The sequence below is a fragment of the Crassostrea angulata genome, chromosome 9 (genome assembly GCF_025612915.1).
Source record: "Crassostrea angulata isolate pt1a10 chromosome 9, ASM2561291v2, whole genome shotgun sequence".
Taxonomy (NCBI): domain Eukaryota; kingdom Metazoa; phylum Mollusca; class Bivalvia; order Ostreida; family Ostreidae; genus Magallana; species Magallana angulata.
Genome location: NC_069119.1, coordinates 32469448 through 32477012, shown reverse-complemented (window position 1 = coordinate 32477012; position 7565 = coordinate 32469448). Strand labels below are relative to the sequence as shown.

Sequence of the window (7565 nt, the reverse complement as noted above, 5' to 3'; positions counted from 1 at the left end):
TTTAGTGCATGAAATGAAATTAACATTTTATGAATAAAACTGAAGTGAGGTATAACAATGTATTCTTTCCGGCTTCCGGTAATCCCAGCCGATTTAAAGAAAAAGATCTTGCGAGATCTTCCTTGTTAAGTTTGACGTATAAATATATATATATATATATATATAATTTTTTTGGGGGGGATATGAAAAGTGAAACCGAATACTTATAACAATTCTAATTTCATTGCTGTGTGTAAAGGGACTTGAATGAAAGTGTAACAACTTTTTTTTTTAAATTTTGTTCTCAAGGTAACAGAGTTTCAGAGTCAAACTGCATTCTCACATCTTGTTGCCTGAATATGGCGCTCTAAAAATACAATGACAAAAATCCATGTAACAATTGATCACATCAAGTTGATTAAAAGTGAATACAAAATGTAAAACCCAAAAGTATATCAGACACCTGAAGTAAGCATAAGCCCTTAGGGTGAGGAGGGTGGGAGGATTATAACTCACTTCAGTTTAATTCATAAAATTTTAATTTCATTGCATGTGCTAAAGCACAATTAATTTTTTTCTAATTTTATCTCAGAAAACTAAAGTAAGATATGGCAATGTATACATGTATTCAATGCCTGATATGTTTTATATTTTAATTTTCTTTTACTTTCAGAACTAAATTAGAAAACCCTGACTCGTTTTCAATTGGTTAATTGTAAAACGTATAGAAAGTATTAGCTGATTTCCAGTTTACTAACTCTATAATTTGCTTGACCAACAATCCAAGCTTATTTGTTCTTAAAGTACTGACCCCTCTTGTAGAATGTACTTTAAAAATGCTTGTATCAATTCATGCATTTCCCAATGCTGTTTTTAGCTATCTAGCCATTGTACAGAACCTAACTGGCTTATGGGGTTTCAAAAAACTGAGAACAAATTTCGTTTGGGGAAATTTGCATAACTTTTAGATCTAACTGGTACAGCTCCGATGACCTACAAGCTGTTGACAATGCCATAAGACTGGAAACTTTCAAAGTTAACAACTTTAAACCTAAATTTTGGCAAGGCCCTTAGGAAATTAAATGTGGAAGTACAATATCTACATCCCAAGGGTGATTGTATCTACATGTAGGCATAAGTGACCTGGAATTAAACACTCCAGACATAATCTGCTTTATAAGGTTGCTTTGACCTACTTTTACATGTATACCATTCATGTCATGATGAAAAGCTGAAATTGCAGACCTTTAACTGTTACAGACCTATATTCGTACCCTTTTTGAAACAATTCTGACAAAAAATTTGCTATTTGCCCAAAGAGGAGCAAAAGGGATTAACTGCTGCTACCACACCAGCTAGACCAGTATTTCCAGCAGCTGTTTTAAGCTGGTTAAGTTCTCTTCCTCCATGATGCTGCGAATAATTCTGAAGTTTTTGCTGATAACCCATTCATTTCTCTCTTTCGTGTGTAATTTTCCAGACCATTAATTTTATTGTTCCACTGATTATCAAAGGATGGGGGTCCCCCCTGGTGACAGAAGGAGGTATTTCAGTGGGGGTAAAAGAATGGGGTCTTCTATTGACATGTTCAGTAACATTGGATAATAAGGTTGTGTTTGCCAGCTGGTGTCACAATGATGAATTTCCCCGCTTTTTCTGAACCTTTACTATGCTTCTCTGTATCAGGCAAAATGGTGGAAATGCATAAGCTTTCATCCCTTCCCAATGTGCTAGGAATGCATCTGTTTCCACAGCAAATGGGTCGGGTTTCCAGCTCATGTATTTCTCTAGCTGTGTATTTGTCCGCAAACAGGTCCATCTCTAAGGGACTCCAAAGCGAATTCATCTGAGCAAATATCTTGGGATTCAACCTCCAACTGTTTATGCTCATGGTTGACACATTCCTGCTCTCCCAATCTGCTCTCTGATTGAGAGATCCAGGAAGGTGCTCTGCTGTAAGAGGTAAGAGTTATCTTTCTTTTCAGGCAATATTCCCATATATCTTTTGCAATATTTGTTCGAATGGGTGTTTTTGTTACCCTATCTTGTTTACATAAGTCACAGCAGTCATATTGTCAATTTTCAAATAAATGTGTATAATTATTTTATTTGTATTTGGTTTTTGATTATACTGCAATATTTGCAGCTTTCAGTTCTAATGCATTTATGTGAAGTTTTTTCTCTACTGGGCTCCATGGACCCGCATTCTTGTTTGGGAAAATGGGCAGTGGAACCCAAAACCCATTGTGGATGCATCCGTCTCTATTATTAGGTATGGCTTGTTTGTTGTTATCTGTTTCCTATTCCAGATCTGCAATTGTTGAATCCACCAGAAAATTTTTGTTTTGCACTCCTGAGACAGATTTATTTTGTTCTTGTAACTCTTTTCTTTGATCACACATTTTGTTTTGAACATTTGTAATTCCCTGACATAGAGTGAGGCTGGAATTACTGCCTCCACTGTTGCATTCAATGATCCAACTAAACTTGCCAATTCTTGGATTGTAATGTGGTTGGATTTTAAAGCATTTTTACATTCTGAATTTAGTCTTGAGGATGGTTAACACTCATTTCTACTGAATCTACTTTTAGACCAAAGAACTCGATTGTTTATGAGGGTTCTAGAACTGATTTCTTCCAGTTTATCAACCACCCCAGGTTGTGTAATAACCAAAAAAGGGATCTCTGTCCTTTATCAACCCTTCTGTGGTTTGATTCAGAAATAAAACATCGTCTGCATAAATTACCAGCCGTATCCCCAGTCTGCGCAGAAATGCTATGATTGGTTTAACTTTTGTGAATAAACGGGGATCTGCTGCTAAACCAAATGGCAGGCTTGTGTACTGTAGGAGTTGACCCCCCCCCCCCCCCCCCCCATGTGAATCTCAGGTATTTCCTGTGGGATTGGTGTATTGGATAGCAAAACTATGCATATTTCAATTCGATTTTGCAAATAAAATCTCTTTTGATCATAATGTTTTTGACTACTTGAAAACCTTCCATCTTGAAATGTTCGTAAACTTCATATTCGTTCAACTTTTTAAGGTTGAAAATAGGACGAGACCCCCCCCCCCCCCATCCCATCTTTCATAGGACGTAGAAACAAAGTGCTTATGATATGAACTGATCTTGAACACTGTTCCTTGGGTCCACCGCTTTTTTTCTAACATTTCCCAAATTTCCATGCTCAAAATCTGAAATTTTCTCTCCGAGTAATGAATTTCTGTTACAGATATTTGCCTGGATGTTTTCAAAAAATCTCTCTTGGACCCCTTCAGTTCGGTCGGAATTGAACAATCTTTTTTTTCCCCCAGTTTGAAACAAAATATTTTAGTCTCCTCCCTAACGTGTTTGATTTTGTACAATTTCCGTCAATTTCAACTTTTCTACACTGGGATGGATTGTGGTGATCCCCTAAAACTTTTGATATTTGATCTACTACTATCGGTATATTTATCTGAAACGTCATTGACGTACCTTTGTTTCTTTGTAATGCCACCTCTGCCTCTGAAGTTCGACCCCCTGGTCCTTTTCTGCTCACCAGAGGGTCCCTGACGAAAGGGCTGGTCGACAGTCAGCCTAGGTTTTTTGGTTACAGACCTGGCGATATCCCTTGACATCTCTCGGGCTCGCTGTCTGTCTTTTGACTTCCAGTACAGGGTAACATAAAAATTGTTCTCAAAGAGTACAGTGTCGTCCTGAAGTTTTGCCTCGTCGCGTAACATGCTCTTCGCTTTCTTTATATTCTTAGGAATCTTGGCGAGGACATTTTTCCCCGCTCGTAAAGGCACGCCACGTTCACCTGGCCAATCATAAGAATAGCCTTTTCCAGCAACTTGACCACATCTTCAACTTATATGGTTGATGTGTGGCCCTCATGAGCTAATTCTTCCAATATGCAAGATATTGGTCCCATACATCTGAACAAATTTCAACGACGAATTTTGCATTTTCAAGAACTACTTAGACTTGTGATCCGCCACTAAGTCCTCAATGTAATCGTCAATTTCCGGAGGATTAAAAAAATCGTTACCCGGTATGGGCGCGTCTTCTAAATTACAGGAGCGACTCTTTTCCCCTGTCAAATGAAGTTTGAAATACTTCATAGCATACTTTGCCTAGGTTTTTGTCCAACGAATATTCCGTCTAATCATTGAGCGGATCAAAACGCTTAGCGTCCAGTTCATTATCCAAATCGGCCTCTTTGGGCTCCCGGTAGCGTGATAATGGCTACTTGTACGTAAAATCGTCAATTTCGCCCTCTTCTTCAGAACTATCGTCTTCGGAAGGGTCTGACGAAGCACTGTCGTCGTCATAACAATCTTTTATATAAGTTCTCATAGAGTCTTTGCTTTTAGTTTTCTTTGATATGCTGTAACCACCCCACGATTTTCTGGGTTCGTCATCATGACCGCACGTTTAATCTGCCTAGACAGAAATGCCATCTTGGCCTTTACTTGCCCTTTCAGGGCTACCATCAGGACTACTAATGTCCTACAAACAAATCTCAAAATTCTTGAGAGCAAAGTACAAATCTACAGGATTACAGTTGATTGAAATAGGAGTAGGAAAAAATATCGTCTGCCATGTATCGAAGCCAAACGGAAGAAGGAAGATCTCTCGAGATCATTTTTTAAAATATCCTGAGATTACTGGAAGCCAGGGAGTATACATTGTTATACCTTACTTCAGTCTGATAAAAGTGAATCATGATATAAATAGTGACATTATTTTCGAACATTTTAAGCATATTTGATAACACCCATAATAGTCATATATAAAATGAACATATTTACAAATCGTGAACTTTGACCTTTTGAAGTTATAAAACGGGACGGGCAAAATCATTCCATGAGATAGAAGACTTTAGTATAGTGAACAAAATGGTATGTAACTTTGGTACAAGATGCAAGCTGCAAACCTTACCTTTAGGTAGCAAGGGACAGTTTCGGATAAAGTCCCGTCAATATTTTTGTAAAATTGAGAGTTGCTGTACTTGAAGGCTTACATGTATGAGTGTTGCTAAAATTCATGAAATGATTTTTAATGATTATCATTAGTTAGAGGGGTGTCTCTTGTTGAAATTGATATGCAATATGTAGGCCCCTTGTGTTAGGTACATGAGAATCAGAAGTAAAATGCGAAACCTGCGGCTATGACTGTTGTGTCGACTTTACACAGTGAAATTGCAAGTTATAGACGGGAGGTAAAATAACACGAAAAGTAGGTGTATTGTATACTATACACCGGTAAGTTTCTAACATGTGATAGTGCAACATGCACGCGGTACGGAAGGTCAACCCTCTGCAGGGAATTAGCTGGGGAGGTCTAAAAAGCTGAAAAATCATGAAAAATTAGCAAAATATGAAAGGGTTAAAATCTCATAAAAATCAGTCTGTAGAGAATTTTACAGGTTTTGACTAGTAATTTTCTTCAAAAATTGGTTATTGGCCTTATAGAGTGAATTTAAGGTATTTGTGCTGAATGGGAACAGAGGATATTCAAGTTACAGAGTTTCGAAGACATGCATCTCTTGGCTACAATGAATTGTATTTAAAAAAAACCTGTCCCCTTCCACCTTAGTACTTTTCTTATCTGATCGTGTTCTTTTGTACTATTGGACGTGTGGGGGACAATGGAAAATGGACATGATCTTTCTTATTCATATATACAATAATTACTGTGTTATTGAAAGTTATTGAAAAGTATAATTTGAATTACATGCCTTTTGCTAAAATAATTAAGGTCATATTTAATTTAATTTCATATACCGCATGAATCACAAAAGAAAGCATTTTGTTGTTTAAATAATGCCAGCGATAGTCATCTAAATTAACATGTACAAAAATTACACGCAAACTACACAAAATGAAGTATTTTGTTACATGTCATGTAATTATTTTAAGAAGTCTTTTAATATATATATTGTGCAAACTGATTTATTTTCTTATCACAACGTCACTAACCCAAAACTCATTTCCTTTATATAATAATATCCCAATTTATTATAAGAACAATGTCAACATGAGAAGGCTCTGGAATGCTTTAAGGTCTGCCGGGGTAATAATTGTAAAAGCGCTTTGAGTAATGCATCAGCATTATAAAGGCGCTATATAGAAACTTGCAATTACTAATTATTATTATGTCATTGAAAAATTGTTATTCTTTATTTGCATAATTTATACATATATGATATTGCAAATAATATTGTTAAACTAGAGACGAGCTCGTTGCAAGCAACGATTAGGTTTTCCGTCGTAGCTGCGTCATACTTGTGACGTATTACAAAAAATTGATAGCTGACCATAGTACAATATTAGATGTGTAAACACTGAGAAACAAAGTATTATATTTCTGTGACCGCGTAGATTTTACGGTGATAGAGAATTCGTCTGGATCTGCATCGGTCGTGTGCAGTACGAACCGGGTGAGGGAATGTTGGCGTAAAGTGTATAAGGTAAATGGTTGGGGCGCGCTGTGGGCCGTAAGCTAAAACGAAGGGTAGGTTTGCCATATTCCCGAAGGTCCACCAGTATACAGTTTCAGAAAAATAAACAGGCAATTGATGCAGGATTCCACATTATTGGACGAGACTCAACGATGGCAACAATTTAACAGACAGACATGTTACAAACAAGTCGGATATGGCCAGAAGTGGCCTCCGGACTCAAGACTCTGGGAGAGTAGGACGTGGCCGGGGCTGGCCGCCGTATTCCAGACTGCGCATTGACAATTGTACATAACTATTTATAAGAATCTTAACAATGAGTATAAATTGCAATTGACAGGTAATGATATAAGTAAGCTGAGTGAAAGGTTCACGGATATAAAATAATTATATAAACTCAATGAGTCTTTGATGTCCAAGAAATGAAAATCTGATAATTGCACAATGTTGTTTTAAGAGGTTAACAGTCCTTGAGACATGACACTCTGTCTTTTTGAAATCACATATAAAGTCTGAAAAGTGTCAATCACTAAATAAAAAAAGTAACTATGTAAGAAATGAACTGTGAGAAAAAATTACGAAACAGGTGTTGAATTTTACAAGTAAAGTAAAAAAAAATTATAATTGAACAGTGTATTTTGCACGATGATACTACATGTTTATGAGCAAATACAGATCTTAACACGTTGTCCCTAGTTTGATTCGCCGCATTTTATTCAAAGAGTGGGACTGTGGTTATGCCCGGTACGAAGGTAAAAAGACCATTGGCAAACGTTTTACTAGCATTTTTACTAGCATGCAGAGATCCTGGAAATTTTACAAGGGGTTTTGAAGAATAATTTTGTATTTCGAGGAGGTGGAACATGCGCGGATCAGAAAATTTTTCCGGGGTGGGGGTTGAAAAGTCAGACGGTTATTTGAGTTTGCCAAGGGATGTCCGAGGCATATTTGGTAAGTTTATAATGTACACGTAATTGAAAGAAATTTCGCTGGGGGGGGGGGGGGGGGTCTGGAACCCTTCCCCTTCTAGATCCGCGCACGGAGAAGACCGATGCCGGAAATTTTACTGTACTTTTAACCATTTTTATTTAATTATTCATGTTCATAATTATCAGAAAACCAATATTACCTTTCAAAG

At 37.0% G+C, this 7565-nt stretch overlaps 1 pseudogene; it reads right to left on the bottom strand.

Moving 5' to 3' along the window:
- Positions 1–318: 318 nt before the first annotated feature.
- On the bottom strand, positions 319–4653 carry LOC128162286 (uncharacterized; annotated as a pseudogene).
- Positions 4654–7565: the final 2912 nt, after the last annotated feature.